The sequence below is a fragment of the Canis lupus genome, chromosome 6 (genome assembly GCF_011100685.1).
Source record: "Canis lupus familiaris isolate Mischka breed German Shepherd chromosome 6, alternate assembly UU_Cfam_GSD_1.0, whole genome shotgun sequence".
Lineage (NCBI taxonomy): Eukaryota > Metazoa > Chordata > Mammalia > Carnivora > Canidae > Canis > Canis lupus.
The window spans coordinates 3,927,752-3,948,063 of NC_049227.1; the positions used below are offsets into that span (position 1 = coordinate 3,927,752).

The window sequence follows — 20,312 nt, forward strand, 5'->3', positions numbered from 1 at the left end:
TTAAGTGGGGCCATGTGACTAGTTCTGGCCAATGACCTGTATGCAGAAGTCATCTCTGATGCTTCTAGGATGAAGCCACTAAGAGCTGGCTCATCCCTCGCCACAGTGTCTTGGAAGCCATGTCTTACTGATGCAGCTGTAAGAGGCAAGTCCCCTGTACCCATGGATCACCATTGAAAAGGAAACTGCTCTGGGGAATTGCCAGATCCATGGTGAAATTGGCATGAATAAGAAATGAACTTTTATTGCTGAGCCACATATATTTTAAAGCTCTTTGTTAATGTAGCACAACCTATCCTATCCCGACAAAAATACTTCCCTCTTCTCTAAGGCTGGCACAGTCTGGGGGAGCTGGGAGGAGGGCAGTATCTATGACTGCAGGTTATTTTAGCTCCTTTACCACAAGCATCAGAAGAGCATTTGGAAGGAACCCCACAGCAGAGGCATGCTTATCTGCCTCAGAGCGCTTTGGCTCCCCTTGGCTGGAGTATATGACAGTTTCCTCAAGCAGGCAGCCCCTTGGGAGAAAAAAAAAAGATTATATGGTGAAATGCCAGAGTCCTTCACGATGCCAGAGAGATTGACAGCAATTCTTAGTACTCCTGGAGTATGTGTCATCTTGAGAAAGCATAAATGTATTACAAGCCTCCGGGGGCAGGATGAAAGCTTCTCCGGTCATCAATAGTATATGCCTCTTGTCAAGCCTGAGGCAGAGAAAGAAGCCCCAGTGGGAAGGGGATTCATAATCATGTGCTGGAGGAGGAATGGCTAAGGAACCTGGGGATGTTGGGTCCTGGAGGAAAGAGGACTTGGTGGGGGTTCCATGATTGGGTCTTTAAAAATTCAAGGGCCGCTATGTGAGAGAGAGCAGATTTATTTCTGGTGGCCCTGAAGGGCAGAGATAGACCAACAGATGGGCATTACATGAAGACAGATTCTAGCTCAATAGAAGGATGAACACGCTACAGACCGAGCTGATGGAAAATGGATTGTTAGGGCTGCCTCAGTGTGTGGTGAGTTCCTCATCACTGGAAGTGTTTCACCACAGGCTGGAAAACCACTTGGTAGAAGTTGCTGTGATAAAGGGAGAAGTGAAGGAGGAGACAGGCCAGGGCTTAAATACCTGTTCGACTTCCACTCCTACTCCAAGGCTGTGTGATCTGGGGCAAGTCAAGTGCCCTTTCTGAACTGGTGGTTTTAATTATGAGTAATAATAAGTCCTACCTCTTATTCCCTATAATAAGATATATGATGTGAAATATATTTACAAGCTGATTTGAGAAGTACTGATAGTAACACCTACATCAAGCAACACCTTCATAGGACCTCGTGTTTATTGGACGATTATCTGTGCCAGCACCGTGCTTTGCATATCATCTCATTTGACACTGACAGAAACCATTTGAGACAGATGCTATCTCCATTTTGCACATGAGAAAGTAGAGGATTGGAGTGACTTGTCCAAGGTCACACAGCCAGAATGTGGCCAACCTGGGATTCTAATCAAGGTATGTCTGACTTTGGAATGTAAACTCTTACTCAGCTTGTTAGAGCTCTTCAAGATCAAAATAGGAGATGTGTGTGTGGCTACTCTGAATACTGTAAAGAACTAAGGGTTTATTTAAAGGGTGTCATTGGAGAGACAATGGATCTTGATGAAATTAGCTTTTCTTCTAATATCTTCTTCTATCATTTTATGCATGCTATTCTGTTGGGTATGGTGGATGTTTTACAATGGATATGTTCCAGTTACCTATGGCTAGGCAATAAACTATTCCAAAATGCAGTGACTTAAAAATGACAATAAGTATTTTATGATTATTTCTCATGCTACCAGAAATAAGCTGGGCTCAGCTAGTGATTCGGGATCTCTCATGTGGTCGCAGTCAGTTGACAGCTGGGGCTGGAGTCATCTCAATGGCTTCTTCACTACATGTCTATGTGGTGTTACTGCTGTTTGCTGGGACACCCTCATGGTTTGGGTTTCCCCATAGGATGGTGACTCTGTTTCAATAGTGAGCTTCCCCATAGAGCCAGGTTGTTTTTTGGCTTAGCCTTGGAAGTCACAGATCATTGCTTCCTCCAGAGTTGCAAATGCTTCCAGATTCAAGGGGTGGACTATAGACTGGCACATCTCAATAGGAGGGATGAGAAGTACATGTGAGATAGGGTGGTATTATTATGGAAGTTTTTTGAAAAAATACAATCTACCATTGGCTGATAGGATGCATTAATTCAAGACATCTTCTTGGGTGGGTTAGTAAATAAAGAGCTGGAAAAGAAAGGGCCGAGAATTTCTAGGACATTTCCATTTTGTGCTCATTTCACTTAAAAAAAAAAAAAACATTCTAGTTGGTATTTCTTATATTTTTTTTTTATTAACTGAAGCATTGGCATTCAACCAGGCCAGTCCCTTCATGGTCTATATTCTGTTACACATTTATGTATAAAAATGACTATCCCATAGCTTACAAAGGCAACATTTATAGTTATGTCATTTTCTTCCCAAAGATTTTGTTAGAAAGTGTTCTATGGACATTTGTTGACTGATTAAAAAAAATTCCTTTATTTTAATACTTAAAAATGTGTATGTGTGTGTGTGTGTGTGTGTGTGTGTGTGTGTGTGGCAGGGGTGGGTGGGTGACATTAGTCATGATTTCTCTGGTGGAAAGGAAGTCTTTGAAAGAAAACCAAGAGTTGGTGGCAGGTTTATATAACGCAGCTCTCCCCTTTGGGAAATTGTCCTTAGCCTTTATGCCTCAGATGGTCCTACAAGGAGCTGAAAAAACCTGGATTCTCTTTGACTGAAATGTATTCTGAGGAAAATATGGTTAGGGATAAAGGATTAAGCATTGTGCTTGGGTCTTTTAGTTCATGTCCGTGATGGAAAGAATTCTGTCAAGGGAATCTGGGCAAGGAGTTGGGGTATCCTGTCACCTGCTGTTGAATTTTGACAACTGGCTATGCATGCCTACCAGGCTATGTGCAGCAGAGGGGAAGAAGCAAATAAAAATAAAACGACAAGCGTGAGACACCGTCTTGGTTCTTGAGGGCGTCTTCAGTGGCTTCCCATGGTCCTGCCTTCCCCTTGTGTCTGACGTTGTGCACGTTTCCACTTCTGGGGCTGCACCGACCTGACAGCATTCAGGCATTTAGTGGCTTCCCCTTCTTGTCTCTCCAGTCCCATGGAATCCATGCAGGTGTAGTGCCTCATAAGCACTTTGATCTTCAAAGCAATGCTTTTCAGAATTTACCTCAGCAGATGGGGCACTGAGGAAGAGTTGGTTAACTCTGAGTCATGGACTAGAGTGGGACTAGGAGTTCATAGGATCACCGAGGCAGAGAAAGGGGCAGGTGGAAGAAGTGATCTCAGGCTGTAGAGAATGTTACTCTGTCCATCCACGTAGGAGAGACTACTCATGAAGTATACACATGTACATATAAAGCAAGGGGGACTTTTATGAACTAAGGAGGATGTGAACCTCTCCCTCGCCTGGCAGTGGGACCCAAAGAGGGGGACAGACGTGCAGACCGAAAAAGCCAAATATTTTACAAGAATTGTTTTAGACTTTTAAATTCTAGAGAAATCAGAATTTATAAAACACATACATGATTTGTTTGTTTCATATGTGTTCACACACATCACATACATGTATACAATTTGAAAACACACACTCAGTACACACTTAGAAATACACACATACATGGAAATAAGAGACATTTGTTTTTTTTTGGGGGGGGAGGGTGTTACTTGTTTTACCTTCCCTGAAGATTTTTTTATTCTACCATAGAATCCCTTAAGACTCACCAGCCCTTCCCTCCCTCCATCCCTCCTCCTCCTTCCTTTTTAATCTTATTGTAGAAAATTTCAAACATACACAAAAGTAGAGGGAATAGTATAATAAATTTTGATAAAGAGCTCCTTTAAATACCTGTTCTTTGGAACATCTACAATAGAGTTCAATTTACAAAAACATTGCCTGGGAAGTTTGGAAAGACTCCCTTTTGTGTAAAGTGAAGAATAAATATATTTTATAAAATTATTCTCAGGAGGTATGTGCACATGATAAAACTATGGAGATCTTATGACCTAATATAAATCAGAAAATCCGAAAGAGATTTTCAGAAAGGCTCCTTATCTTACACATTTTTTTATCTTATACTTTTTAAAATTTGGCCTTCCCAAGAATCTAAGGAGAAACACTGAAAATATTTGTTTAGGCCAATGCTTTTGGCCAGTTTTTTACAATGTGTGACATATGATGCAGGTGACCCGTTATTCCTGTGAAATAATCAAGTGGAAAGATTTTTTTCCCTGCAAAATTGTCTAATGGTTTCACGGAATCAACCTTTTAAAGCATGATTTAAAGGTGAGACTACACTCTCACCCCAGTGCTGTGTGGCTCAATGAGGAAGGAAGACATATTTGGAGCTAGAAGGTGCACGTTCTGACTGAGGTTAACGGTCATCTGGGGGCCAAGGCAGACTGAGGAGGAGAACCTGAGAATTTGAACACAAACTGGGCCTCCATTTGTAAGGGATCTCAAAGGCGGAACTGGATTCCTGGATGTGGAAATGGAGGCCAAGAATGGACTTGACTCATAGTTGAGGAGTTCAATGTTCAAAGAGAAGTGTTGCTTCTGAGGGACCTTCCGGTGGGGGGGCAGGAGCTGTGGAGATGAGAGGGATAGATATCAAGAAGCAGGAGGACTAAAAAAAAAAAAAAAAGAAGCAGGAGGACTGACGATTCAGGATGAAGTCTGTGAACCAGGTGAAGGTGTGAAAAAGCTGTTGTTAGTGGAACGGTCTTCACAGCAGGTGAGGACCCCGCAAACATTGACATGAAACAGTGGTCGGTGTCACCTGCATGGCACCATCTTGAAGGGGCACAGAGCATGGTTCTCACACTGTTGCATGTGAAAATCCCTGGGGAGCTTTAATAAATTCCCCCGCCCATGCCCAGGCCATACTCCACAAACAAATCAGAATCTCTGCAGGTAGAACTGAGGCAAACAGCATTATTAAAAGCTTCCCAAAAGGAGAAAAAATGAGTGGGAAATATCATAAAGGGAGACAGAACATGAGAGACTCGTAACTCTGGGAAACGAACTAGGGGGGGTGGAAAGGAAGGGGGGTGGGGGGTGGGGGTGATGGGCACTGAGGGGGGCACTTGATGGAATGAGCACTGGGTGTTATTCTATATGTTGGCAAATTGAACACCAATAAAAAATACATTTATATAAAAAAACAAAAACTCCCCAGGTGAGTCCAGTATACAGCCAGGTGAGAATCAGTGGCACAGGGTGACAGGGTGTGAAGACGCTGGGTTCTGTCCTGCCGCCAACACTTAACCCTTATGTGATCTTGGACAAATCACTTAGTTTGAGCTCTGAGCTCAATTGTCCAGCTAGAACTTGAAGGCCTTGGACTAAATGATCTCATTGGTGGTTTAAATAAATGACCCCAAACTTCTTTGAGAGGTAGGATCTGTGTCCCCTCCCATTGAATCTGGACTCTGTGACTTCCTGACCAGTAGAATATGGTGGAAGTGATCCTGTGCCACTTTCTGGGTCTTGGTCTTCAGAAACTGACAGATCTACTTTTTGCCTTTGGAGACACTTGTTTTGGAACCAAACTACCATGTTGAGACAAAGCCCAGACCACATGGAGAGACTGCACATAGGTGTTCCAGCGGAGACACCCATCGGAGGTGACAGTGGATCTCTAGTGTCACCTGCCAGATGTGTGTGGGGGGATGCCTTCAGATGGTACTGATCCTCAACTTGGCGGCTCTGTAAGCTTTGAATCTTTTCAGCTGATGCCCCACATAGGCCTTGTGGATATAGACAAGCTGTGCCCACTGCGTCCTGTTCAAATTCCTGACCCACACTGTCTTGGAGCATAATAAAATGGGTGTTTTACTTTCTGAAGCTTTAGAGTGCTTTGTTACACAGCAATGATAATTGGGACAATCTCTCAGCTTTACCATTTAGGGAATATTAGAGAATGATAGTATAGCAGAATTTTAAGGGGGTGGGCTCTGGAGGAAGACTGACTAGGTTCCAATAATCTTAGGTTCAAATAATTTTATAAAATATATTTATTCTTCACTTTACACAAAGGGATAAAGTGACACATGATGCAAGTGACCAATTATTTCCATGAAATAATATGTCCTGGCTCTGTGAATTAGGGTACACTACTTATCCTTTTAATGCCTGTCTCTATTTCTTCATTAGAAATGGGATACTAATAATACCTCCCTCGTAGGGTTGTCATGTAGATTAAATAACTTGATATATTTAAAGAGTGAATCCCATGCCAGTGTCTGCAATGATTATAATGATGGTGATAAAGAATTGGCTCAGCCTTGGTTTACTGTAATTTGCAAGATGTTCGAACAGAGCGTGGTGGGGTGGGGGTAGGTGGGGCTCTTGCACAATCCGGGCATGCCCTGCATTTGCCCAGCATTCGTCCCATATTGCTGAGTACTTCCGGGGACCTAAATTGTTCTTAGCTATTCAGCAGGGGTTCAAAGGCACCTTGGAATTGTGTATCGTGTCTCTGGACCTGTCACTGTCATGTTGCTCAGAAATTGGATTCTGCAGAGTGGAAACATGTGGCTTGTTGGCAAGGCAACTGGTTCATAGCAGGGACATTTCCAGGCTGAGAGAGCTCGCCTTTGTCAATTGGGTTACAGACCTCATAAAAATCTGTTTGTTTGTGTTCTTTTCTGGATGCTCAGAGACATCAGGCCACCTTGAGCGAGCTGTGAGAGGAGAGCGCTCTCCCCATATGGGTGTTTCCAGCTGCACTCCTTTCTTTATACGTCTTGGCTGCCAGACCAAGCCACTGACCTTCTAAGTGTGGGGAGTACCTGGGCCTGACGATGCCAGGATAGTATCTCTTGGTTCCATAGTGGAGTGGGGAGGGCCGGCAGCTCTGGGTGCCTCTGACTTTACTATTTTTGTTTCAAGGTAGATGGAGAGATTCAGGAGAGGCTTTACAGCTCCTATACTCCTGCACATGAAGCCATCAATTTCCATTTAAAAACCAGAAGGGTAGCTTTCTAAAATATCGAGTTTTGGATGTGACAAATAGAAATTTATGACACAAGGGTTAACTACTGAACTGTTAAGATCTGTCAGCAGTGCCATTATGAATGAAATGAGAGACTATGAAAGTTGAAAAAAATGTATGCGCTTTGGGTGGCAGTATGGGATTTGGGCAGCTGATGACAAATTCTTGGTTTAAATGCTGGCTCTGCCATCTTGGTTAAATGGCTGATTCTGCCAAATGCTGGCCCCTTGATCTTGGACAAGTTAGCCTTTTTGAGCTTCCACTTCTCTGTAAGAAAGACAAGGATAATGACATTATATCAGAGCACTGTTGTGAGGATCAGAAAGGATCAAGTCTGTGCAAAGAACTTTGTAAACCATAAAGCTTGACAGGTGTCCAGCTCTCTAGAGTGGGTTGGGGTGCCTTCATAAAGAACCCTTACACCTGGTTGTCAAGGTTACATAATGTTCCTTCTTTTGTTTATTCATTCACTCACTTATTCATTTATTCAACAAATTTATCAAGTATCTACTATGTGCCAGGCACTGGACCAGTTGGTGGGGATACAATGAATGAACAAAGCCCTAAAATGTCCATGCCCCTCTGAGCTTAATTCTGGTGGGTAGAAACAGAGATAAAATAAATGAGTAAAATGTGGTATTTTAGACAGTGATAATAGAAACAGTGTTATGCAGAAAAATAATGCAGGGAAGGGGGATGGGGACCTATGCTGTGAGGAAGTCTTTCATTTGTAAATACAGTGTCAGGGAAGGCCCTACAGAGAGGGTGGCACTTGAGTAAAGACTTGAGAGAGGTGAAGAAGAGAGCCATGACTTTACCTGGGGGGAAAGCTTTCCAGGCAAAGCAGATAGGACCTGCAAATGCCCTGGAAACACACCTGGTAGCTAGAGGGAGGAGAGAGAGAGAGAGAGAGAGAGAGAGAGAGAGAGAGAGAGAGAGAGAGAGACCCTTCCCCCAGGTAAAGGGCCAGATCATCTAGGGCTTCCTTCCAACACCTTTGGCTTTTTCTCTGAAGAAATGGGAAGCCCATGGAAGGTTTGGAGCAGAGAAAGGATATGATCCTGTTTAGTTAAAAAAAAAAAAATCGGACACCTGGGTGGCTCAGCGGTTGAGCATCTGCCTTTGGCTCAGGGAGTGATCCCGGAGTCCTGGGATCGAGTTTTACATTGGGCTCCCTGCATGGAGCCTGCTTCTCCCTCTGCCTATTCTCTTTTTTTTTTCTCTCTCTCTATCTCTCATAAATAAATAAATAAATAAATAAATAAATAAATAAATAAAATCTTTTAAAAATTTTAATTAAATTAAAAAAAATTGAAAGCAGCATTATTGAGATAAAAGTGACATACAGTGAACTACACATATTTGAAGTGCGCAATTTGATAATTTAAAAATGTTTTAATTATGGTAAAATACTCATAAAATTTGGCATCTTAACTATTTTTTTAGATATATAGGTCCTCAGTGTTAAGACCATTTATGTTGTATGACCAATATCATCTTGCAAAACTAGTACTCTATACCATTAAACAACAACCCTCCATTTCCTCCTCCTAGCTGCTGGCACTTACCATCCTACTTTTTGACTGTTAACTTGACCATTCTAGGTATCTCATCAAGGTGGAATCATACAGTATTTGTCTTTTTGTGACTGGCTTATTTCACTTAGCATAATGTCCTTAAGGTTCATTCATGTTGTAGCAGGTGTCAGAATTTCCAGCGTTTTAGATGGATAATGTTCCATTGTTTGTACATATTACATTTTGTTTATCCATTCATCCGTCAATGGACACTTGAGTTACTTCCATGATATAGCTGTTATGAATAATGCTGCTATGAACATGGATATTTAAATATCTCTTGGAGATCAGCTTTCAATTCTTTTTTGGTATAAATCCTGATGTAGAATTGCTGGATCACATGGCAATTTTATTTTTAATTTTTTAGGATCTGCCATATTGTTTTCCATAGTAGCTGCATGATTTTACCTTCCCACCAACAGTGTCCATCCTAGGGTTCTGACTTCTCTACGTCCTAACAAATGCTTGCTTTTTTGTACATTTGTTATTTTTTTTTTGATAGTAGCTATCCTAATGGGTGTAAGATATTACCTCATTGTGGTTTTGATCTGTATTTCCCTAATGATTAGTGATGTTGGAAATCAAGAGTCAGATGCTTAACTGACTGAGCCACCCATGTGCTCCTGCCCAGTTTTAAAATTATGTTGTTTATTTTCTTATTTTTGAACTTTGAGAGTTCTTTGCATATTGTGGATACAAGTCCTTTGTTGGATATATGCTTTGCAAATATTTTCCCCAGTCTGTGGCTTGTTTTATTAAATTTTATTTTAACAAAGTCTTCCAAAGAGTGGATCGTAATTTTGACAAAAATCCAATTTATTAGTTCTTTGATGGATTTGTGTGTGTGTGTGTGTGTGTGTGTGTTTTAAGGTGTCCTCCTGCTTTGGTTTTCAGAGGATCCCTCTGGCTGCTATGTTGAGAATTGAGTGGTATACTAGGTGGAAATGAGGATACCAGTTAAGAGGCTATAATAAGAAGATAGGTAAGCAATGACAATGGTTTGGACCAGGATGGTTTTAGTGGTGGTGATAAGATGATGAGGAGTTGGGTATATCTTGAAGATAGAGCCCATGGTTGGGCTTTTCTGATGGATTGGATGTAAGGTGTGAAAGAAATGAGTCTGAGGGCCTGGCAGGATGGCATCTCTTTCCTGAGATGGGAAGGCTATTGGCAGAGCAGGTAAGGGCAAAGACTGGGAGCTTTGTGTTTGACATATTAAATTTGAGATCCTAAGTGGAGTAGGTACATGGACATAGAAGTTTGATCTCAGTGTGATTCAGCCTCTGGTCATGCCAGGTTCTGGGTCATCTCCTGACATATCCCTTCTTAATTTATATCCTTTGCTGAACTTGTCACTTCTTTTTCTGGAACTCATCTACTAGCCACATAAGTTCTGACTCATGTAGCCAGTTGTTCACGATTCAGGCTTGAGACCACAGCCTAGATAAATTCCATTTCTATCCCTCGGCTACACCTAATCCTATCTGTCCTTCATAAGCCTGTAACAGTGCAGGAACTAACAGCAGAGTCACTTTCCATGTATGTCTTTGTAGTAGGTGGAGATTTTTAGGCCTTGCTGATTTGGGAGAGGAAAAGCCAAGGAATGCCTCTAGCTCTTTCCCCCATTTTTTTTTTTAAGATTTTTTATTTATTCATGAGACACACACACACACACACACACACAGAGACAGACAGACAGACAGACAGAGAGGCAGAGAGGGAGAGACACAGGCAGAGGGAGAAGCAGGCTCCATACAGGGAGCCTGACGTGGGACTCAATCCGGGGTCTCCAGGATCAGGCCCTGGGCTGAAGACGGTGATAAACCCCTGAGCCACCCAGGCTGCCACTCACTTTCCCCCATTGATCTGACATTTGTCTCTCTAGTAGTTGGAATTATTTTCATTTGTAGATTTAAAGCTGGAAACTAACACTGGCTAAGTCTATCCTGCTCATTGAGGGTAAATTCTGGCCACATGACCAAAGGGAGAAGTAATCACATGCTCCTTGGTCCTGTGGATGACCCTCCTCACTGCCAAGCAGCATTGCTGGAATGCTGCTGTTCATTAGGAGTGGACTTGGATCCATTCCTAGCTACCTGGGAATTTTCTTGAGATGCTTCTGAGTCTCAGTTTTAAGGAAAAAAAAAAAAGAGTTCATCTTTAAGGAAGACAATCATTAGCATTAATATATTATTGAGGTCAATACGTGCCTCCTTGATTCCTTGGTCAAGTGAAATGGTGCTACCCTTTAGTGGCCCCACATGTCCTATGGTGCCCCTAGGGGGTACATGTAGTGAGTTTGGTATTTCAAATGCTATAGATGCAGTGATCCCAGATTCAATGCTAGGCTCCCCTCAAAACGCCATTTCATTTTAGATTTTTGTATCTTCTAATTTTGTTTCCCTCCAGATTTCTAACTGTTGCATTGGAAACAAATTAATTCAAAAAGAGAAGTGCTTTATCCACTGCACTGATTTTCATTATTCTTTATTCTCTCTTGGCCTTGTCCACTTGCAATGTTTACATTGCTATAGTTGGATTGGACTGGTACAATTTTATATTATCATTCTTTTTTTTTTTTTTTCATTCTTTTTTTTTTAAAGTATGCTCCACAAGCACGGGGAGCCCACTGTGGGACTTAAACTCACGGCCTGAGCTCGATCGAGACCTGAGATCAAGAGCGGGTTGCTTACCTGACTGTACCACCCCTATATTATTATTTGAGTCCTGGCTGTGTGCTCAACCTTGTGCTAAGAGCTTTACAGATATTTAAGAGCTTCATTTAATGTTTATAGTCACTCTTTAGCTACTTGTATTACCCTCTTTTATGGATAAGGAAATTGAGGCTCAGAGCAGAGATTCATAACCACCCTTTTACATTACAAGAACTTGAGATTTGGTAGTAGTTGTTCAAAAGCCACCAATTGTGCAATTTCGGGCAAGTCACTTACTTTTTCTGATTCTTAAGAATTCCCACCTATCTCCTGAGACTGTTTAGGACCAAAAGAAGTAATGTATCTGAGGGTGGCTGATAAACTGTAATTTTTATTATAGTTACAAACAATACTTTACAACCCTTCCTTAATAATTCTGTTGTTGGATTTAGATCCCTATCTATCTATTTATCTAGGTTGTTAGAGAGACATTGCCATGAATACCTAGGTAACTTTATTTTTTATTCTTTATAAATTCCTTAGGAGAAAGGGATACATTATGGAATTTTACGATGGTTCCCAATATGGATGCCAAGAACGATACTAGTTCATATGGGTACCAGCAGGGTGTGCAAGGACTGGATTTACCATAGTGTTGTAATATGGAATAATTTCTAACATTCCTCAAAGGTGGTGGGTGTATGTAAGATGCTACAACATTATCTGAGTGGGCATTTCTTTGATTGCAAGCGAAGCTAAACATTTCCCCACATGCTTGTTTACTAGTAGCATCTCTGTTTTCATGAATTGTCTTCTTCAGTTCTTCACCAGTTTAGAGATTTAAGTTTTTGGTGTCAATATACATAAGCTCTTTACATGAACTTGTTCTATATTTTCTGTGAATGCTTTCTCCAGATGATATTTTTCCTTTAATTTTAGTTCTAGCTTTGCCAAATGGTTATTTTTTTCTAAAATGTACAAACTGTCCATCCTTTGTAATTTCTTCCAACTTAACTTATAAAGTTATTATCCCTTGTGCTTGTTTTAGCAGCACATATGCTAAAGTTGGAATGACACAGAGAAGATTAGCCTGGCCTCTGTGCCAGGATGACACACATTTGTAAGGTGTTCCATAATTTTTATGGTGTAAGAATTATATCTCAGTAAAGCTGTTACAAGAAAAACAACAACAACAAAAAAATCCCCTGGAACTTATCTTCCCTCTAAAGATCTGAAACAGTACAGTAAAACAAGTTCCTTTTCAGAGGTGAAGGTTTTATTTAAGTTTTTCCTATTCATATTCACTTGTGATATGTGACTATAATTTTCTTTTTGTGTGTTTTTACCTTTATCAGGTTTTAGGAAGAAGATCATGCTTGCCTAATGAACGTGAAGGTACTCTTATCTCTTTTTGCCCTCTGGATGTTTTATACAACATCGGAATTATCTGTTTCTTAAAAGCATGAAAATTATTCTTGTGGAAATGCTGGGACCAACTACATTTTTTACATTGTTATCAGATAATTTCTTCAATTTCTTCCTGGGTTATTATTCTGTTTAGATTTATATTTCTTGAGTTATTTTTAGTAATCTGTATTTTTCTAGAAATTATTCATTTCATGATGATTTTCACTTATTAGCCAATAACATCCTCCTTGGATTTGCAGAAAAAAATCCGTTTTCTATATTTTGTCCTATCTCCTTCCTCATTTCTAATTAAAAAATGTTCCCTTAATTGTATTTGTCAGAAATTTGTTTACTTGAGTAGTCTTATCAAAAAGACAGCATTTGAACTCATTTATCATTCTACAGCTTTATGTTTTACAATTTATTTCAACCTTTATCTTCATTTACTGCTTCTTTTAAAATTACGTTTTCCCTTAACTTTTAAATGGAAGCTTTTGTTACTATCAACTTGGATAATCCCAGCCTGAAAGGATTCTGAAGATGGAAATGAGTTTGAGGGAGAAAAAGTAATGTAGTATCATGATACATTTATGAGTCAGGGACCAGCCAGGACCACAGAGCCCGTACCAGCCAGTTCAATAGAGGGAATTCATTCGAGAAATTGTTGAGAGGTATTGGAAGAGCTGAAAAGCCCCATGGGCTGGTGGGTCAATGCATAGATGAACAACAGCAACAAGCTAGAGGGCCTGAGAGGAAGGAAGGACTGTAACCAGACACTAGGACCTGGGTGCCTGGTGGGACCCAGAAGTGCAGGTCTGATGAGAAGCCTCAGAAGGCAGAGATGGGGCAGCCCGGGTGGCTCAGCAGTTTAGCACCACCTTTGGCCCAGGGCGTGATCCTGGAGTCCCGGGATCAAATCCCACATCAGGCTCCCTGCGTGGCGCCTGCTTCTCCCTCTGCCTATGTCTCTGCCTCTCTCTTTCTCTGATGAATAAATAAAATCTTTAAAAGGAAAAAAAGGCAGAGATGGAGAGGAGGGTGGGGAAGGAGCTGCTCTTTGCCCGCCAGTCTCTTGCCAGTGCCTCTCTTTGGCAGAAAGTAACCAAAAGCCAGTTGGCAAAGGAGCCTGAGAAGTGTAATTGGCAGGGTTTGGGCTAAACAGGGAAGGGCAGCCAATGGGCCCGGGAATAGACGATGAGCAGCACCGACACCTTCCCTTCATTGCGGCGAGGTCAGAAGGGTTTGTGATGCTGGAGAGATGATAAGCTAGTACCAGGATGCTGTAGAGTCTTTGCCAAGTCCTGCTGGGCTGTAACTTCTGCACCCCTTCCTCCTCCTGACTCCTTCCTTGCTTTCCATCACTGAGCCCATTTTATTTTTTTATTTTCATTTTTAAAAATTAATTTATTTTTTAATTTTTCATTTTTAAAGACTTACTTATTTAAGAGACAGCAAACAGAGGGAGGGGCAGAGGGAGAGAGAGGAAGCGGACTCCCTGATGAGCGGAAAGCCTGATGTGGGGCTCAATCCCAGGACCCTGAGATCATGACCTTAGACAAAATCAAGAGCCAGACACTTAACCAATGGAGCCACCCAGGTGCCCCAGCTGAGCCCATTTTAAAAAGGGGAGTCAAGTTTCTGTCCTGGCTTTTTTGTTAGTTAATTCCCCTGCCCCCTAGCCAGACCCCGCCCCACCCCCCACTTTGGCTATCTGACCACAGCCTGGATTTGAATCTGGACCTGCATATGGGAGTATCCAGCCCCTCATCTGTACTTCTGGCTTCTTTGTTCAGCTCCAGAGCTGGATTTCTAGCTGCCTAATAGGCACCATGAATACCTTAGTGTCCTAGTAAATAGAATTTATGATGCTCTCTTCTCCCCAGATCTCTTCTGTCCTCTTTTCCTCTTTGTTAGTGGATAGGACCTCCTCCATCTCCGCATCAGAGTGGACCAGACTGTAATAGCTTTCAGCCCTTCCTTCTCCCCCACATCCCATTCAGGCCTCTGTCCATCTGCTCCCTCCATCCTGTGCCTCAAGACCCCTGGGTCTCTCCTCCTCCCACACTGCAGCTGTACCTGCTCCAGCCGTGGTATTGACCTCTGGCCTCTAACGGCTGTTCTGTGTTCTCTAGTCTCCTGTTCCTGTCCATTCTGCATGCTGATGCCAGAGTGATAGTTTTGGAACTACAAGTTGATCATGTCACCCAAGGCCGTAAACTTCTAAAGGGCTTCCCAGTGGACAGGATTCAACCCCAGTGTCTTGGCTGTGGGAACAGCACCTGCCTCCTTTGCCCACCTCTATCTTTTGCCACCTCCAATCATGCCAATCTACTCTCTCCCTAGAGGGGGCCAGGGCTTTTTGTGGTCTGTGCCCATGCTTCTCTCTGATTCTGGAGGACAGCTGTTCTCCAAGTGGGTGTCTGGACCAGCATCAGCATCATCTGGGGATTTACTAGAAATGCAGATTCTCAGACCCCACCCAGACCTACTGAATCAGAAAATCGGGAGGGAGGTTTGGAAATCTGGGTTTTAACAGCTCCCTGGGTGATTTAGATGCAAGGTGAGGTCGAGAACCATTATTGTAAAGGACCTCCCCCAGCACCTGGTATCCTACTCTGTTACAGATGCCAGCCTAGAGTAGACTCTTTTCTTGCCTCTGATGTCACTGCTCCCTCCTTTGTCTCCTTCCTGCCTTCCTGCTTTCCTGCCTTCCTGCCTTCCTGCCTTTCTGCCTTCCTTTCTGCCTTCCTTCCTCCTTTCCTTCCTTTCCTGTCTTTCTTCAGTTCCTGCAGGTATTTTGCCAGTTCCTCTGCCAGGGCTCTCAAATCCAGCCTATCTATTAAATAAACTGTGAGTTTCTCAAAGGAAAGGACTGAGTCTCATTTCCTATCTTTTCAGTTCCTAGAAGCTTCCTAGAAATGCCCAAGGCATACACACATGCATGCATACACGTGAGTAAATATGATTAAAAATTATGTAAAAAACGCTTGAATATTTCTAGCCAGGCATTGTCCTGAGCATGATGATAATTTAAAACTTCTCCATCCTCATAAAAGCATTGGAAGCTGTTATGATGACCACTTTCTGGACAAAGAGATTGGGGTGCAACGAAGTCTCCGGGGTGCAACCAGTGTGTGGCAGACCTATGGTCTGAATTTGGGCAGTCTGGCTGCAGATTCTGGTTCTCAATCCCTCCCCCCGACTACTCCCCAGAAGTATTAGCTGCATTCAAAGGATGTGTAGCGTGGCCAATGGGGGAGAGGGGCAACCAGACTGCTTGGTGTAGCAGAAGCTCTTCGCTGGGCCATGTGTGGCTACTTCTTGAGCTAAGGCAGCCTCCCTGAGACATGGAGCGGGCTCTGTGCAGGGCAGCTTCCCCAGCAAGCTCTGGAGTTCTGCTCAGAGTGTTTCTTTCCTCCTTGTGGTGGGAGAGGTCCTTGGCTGGGGGTCTGTAACAGTCTATTTGTTTTGAGAGCCAGTTACCCTCGCTGGCCCAAGAGGCCTGAGCATCTTGTAGTTTTTAATCTTGACTAAGTCAGACTACTTCTTACAGCTTTTTGAGCCCTTTTAGAAGAAAATGCCTGACAGTGTTCTCCCCAGGATAGCAAAGGCCCTGCCCAGAGAATGGTCACCGTAACTAGAGATTGATGCATCAGGTCCAGTTCTGAAGCACTCCACTACTTCCATCAGGGTCCCCAGTGCACAGGGTGACGATGGAAGTTCTCCAGATGAAAGGCCCTCTCTCGGTTCCCAGTTCTTAAACCATCTGCACCTGGCATCTAGCACCACGCTGTCCACCCTTCATGGAGGAGGGTATGATTGGCCCATGGGAATCTCCTCCAAGAATCAGAGACAAGATCTAAGAGCTAAGCCACACACATGAAGAGTTGGAACAGCGTGTGATTTCCTACATTAGCTTACAGTAGTCAGTGTGGATTCAAGTGCCAAACTGAGTGATACCAACAATTAGAGAACAGGACAGCATGTTGTAAGATGAAGAGTACGTCTTATGAATGGTAAGCACCAGACAAGTTAGGGAAGTAGATGAAGGGAGGCTGGGGTGGGGAGGGGGCCTGGGGAGGGCGTGAGGCTCGGTCTGAGTAATGTCGGAAGATGATAAACCCAACTTTCTCTGAGCCTACAAATGAGCAGCTAGACTCTGGAAGAAAAGGTTACCCATCAAGGCCAATAGGGTTTAACAGAAATTCATGCTTGCTGATTGTAGCAGCAAAGATTCATGGCTGATGATGGCAGTGGCCTTCCTAGCACTACCTATCCATCCTACTGTAGGTGCAGCACCGTTCTCTCTTGTCTGGGTATCTGAATCAGCCTCCTACCTGGTCACCATTCTCATCCCTCTACAAACCAGTTTCCAAAATTTAGCACCCAGAATGACGGGACTAAGGAGGACTCAGGTAACGTCACTTTCAGCTTGTTCCTCAGCCCCCTGCTTGCTTCCCATCACCCTTGGAATGAGATTCACAAGGTTCTTCATGACCTAGCTTCTCCCTGCCTCTCTGATCACATCTCCAACCACATCCCCCTTGCTCACTCTACTCCACTGACTGTAGGGCTCTGTTCCTCTCGGTACCAGCAATCATTGACATTCCTTGTTCCCTCTACCTGGGCTTCCCTTCCCCAGCTATCCCCATGGAAGATTTCTTCTCATCATTCCAATGCCACCTGGCCTTTCCCCCTGCCTTGGGGTAAAGCTACACCATTTCCATTTTTTAAATCACATTTTTTTCTCTTCAAAATACCTATCACCATCTTAAATCCTTATTTGTTTATTATGGCAGAGACTGATAAATGCCTACTCAGTACTTACTCTCTTATTTCCTTTTTTTTTTTAAGATTTTATTTATTTATTCATGAGACACACACACACACAGGAAGAGAGAGAGAGAGAGAGAGAGAGAGAGAGAGAGAGGCAGAGACAGAGGCAGAGGGAGAGCACTAAACTGCTGAGCCACCCAGGGATCCCTATTCTCTTCTTTCCTAACAGAGCCTGGTTTTCTTTGTGGCAAAAGTCTACCCAGTTGGGATTAAATTTCCCTCCCTTGAAAGTAGGAGTGGCCAGTAAATTGCATATTACCTGTGGACTAAATCTTTAAGGAAAGCTCTCTACCTCTTTTCTCTTTCTTCCTGCTAGAATGAATGTAGGTAAAACTTATGGAGCTGTGGCAGCAATTTTGGAATAGTGGGTGCTCCAGGAGATGGAAGCCAGGTGCCAGGAATGGTGGATCAGAAAGACAGGAGGAGTGTGGGTCCCCAGTGGCATTGTAGAGCTACCCTATGAGTCTTAGAGTGCCAACCTCCAGACTTATTTTGTGTGAGAGAAACTAGACCTACAACTTGGTTAAGTTGATATTATTTGGGTTTTCTGCTATACTCAACCAAACCTATTCCTAACATATAGACTTACTTATAATCTTTCCTCCTTGATAGGAATGTAGCCTCCATGAGCCCAAGGACTTTGTCTTTACTATTACTACTAAATCTCTGGTTCCTATAATACCATCTGACATGTAGTAGGTGCTCGATAATATTTGTTGAATAAGTGTATGGTAATAAGGAGGGCCAGATGATATGTCCTGAGGTGCAATCTGTGGGGTAAGGATCAGTTACCTTACCTAGGGGAGACTAGGTGACATGGAAGTGGTAACACCAAAGCATCAGGGGTCTAACATGATGTCACATAATATTCCTGCTTGGTTATGGTCATCTGCAGGTCTAAGCAGGTTTCCAGGCAATTGTTATCTGCATCCACCACTCTTGGCTGCTTTGGCTGTGTAGCATATTCACTCAAGTTCACCAGGGCTTCAGAGCTCACCATGGTAGAAGAAGGGTGCCTGGAGAATCATGAGCCAGCTCTTACATGCTTCTGCCTGGAAGCCACACTGATCATTTTTGCCGATGTTTTATTGGCTCAGTCAGTCATATAGTCATGACCAACTGGAAGGGAGTGGGAAGGGTGAGATCTGGAAATATTGGAGAGCACTGGTACTGTCCACCAGAGGCTCTAGGCAGCTTCTGAAACTGCTGGAGAGGGAGTGGGTAAGAGTCCGGAACACACTCAAAGATGAAATGGTAGCTAAATCCCTCTGAGGATGCCATTTCCAGGGTGGGAAGTAGGAGGGGAAAGAAGCCATATGCACATCGACGCTTCCTTGGGTTCACCTTTGAAGTGTGGGGACGACACCTTCTCAACCACATGGACCAGCCTGTGGCTCAGCCAGGATTGTCAAGAGCACCTGCCCTTCTTATTAACTCTGGACTTCAGCGTTGGTGCCATCAGACTGCATTCTGTTTTCTCAACTTGTCCCACTATCTGGGCCTGCTTTGTAGACAACACATTTTAAACCTTAAGCCTTTGTATCATCTTTGCTCACACTCAAACTTAACAGCCCTGTGTCCCATCACTTCAGGATTTTGAATTAAGCCATAAACTAATTCAAGCTAAGATGTGATAGTTTGATAAAATAACTCACCTCCCAGATTTGCATTTTAATGGAGGCTCTCAGTGCCTTAAAGCAGAAGGGTTGTAATTTCAGGCACCCCGGTAAGCAGGTTGGGAAAATATTTTTCTCCAGAGGAGCCTTTTAGTGCTCCTTAAATCTTATCACACTGCTCTGCAGACAGAACAGGACTGACTCTCTCGGCTGACTTCTATCACGTTCCAAGCCAGATACCTCCTGGGAAGAGGGCAAAATGATAACAACATAGGCCCTATTTTATTAAGTGTATTGGCAGGAGAAGAAAGGAAATGTATTCAGAAGAAATGGACTCAGGTGTGTGGAGAAAAACAAATAAACTACCCCACTCCCCAGTCCCCTGAGAAAACATCCATTGGGTTGGTTCATAGCCGAATTACACTGCTTTTCCATAAAAGACAACTCAGGTTTTTTGTACAGTTGTGGAAACAGCTAGGTTTCTTCCCCACTGTTTGACATTTTCCGTGCTTGTTGCTAAATCTTTGACAGAAGCATTAGCTGGGCTGAAGAATAATAGTGTTGTAAGAAAGCTGATAATGGCCCAGAAAAAAAAGTATGTATAATACATACCTTGACATTGAATCGCTGAATACTTTAATAAGTAATGCACACAAACGGAGGCCTTTTGTGTTGACATAAAATGTAAGCTCTACCTTTCTTCTCATTGAGAGGCATAAAGAACAGGAGAGGAAAATAGATGGAAGAAATTCAAATATTTTCCTTGGGGGACTTTGATGTGCCAGCGTGCTATACACCAAGAGGTTCTTTTTAATTTCCTTAAGTGTTGGAGAGAGAATGAGAACCAGAGAGAGAGAGAGAGAAGAGATACTGTGTGTGTTGCATTTCTTGATGTTTTCCAGAAACCAGTTCCAGATATGAGAATCTTATTCTAACATAGCTTTCAGAATCCCAGGGGCCTTGATAAGCTCACTTGCAGTGAACACCACTGAAGTCAAAGAGGCCTGGGCTCCAGTGACCACGAGCCAGAACAAGTGCCAGAAGGAGTTCATAGGACCTGAAATGAAGGGTCCTCTGGGGTGGCGTCACTGGGTAGGACACAGGATCACAGAGAGAACCTTCGAGATGTGGAGTGACTAGAA

At 42.9% G+C, this 20,312-nt stretch overlaps 1 non-coding gene across 1 annotated transcript; it reads left to right on the forward strand.

The window, feature by feature from the left end:
• Window positions 1–12,346: 12,346 nt before the first annotated feature.
• On the forward strand, window positions 12,347–12,451 carry LOC119872466. Its single transcript, XR_005361480.1, has one exon. It is a non-coding gene; the product is annotated as a U6 spliceosomal RNA (small nuclear RNA).
• Window positions 12,452–20,312: the final 7,861 nt, after the last annotated feature.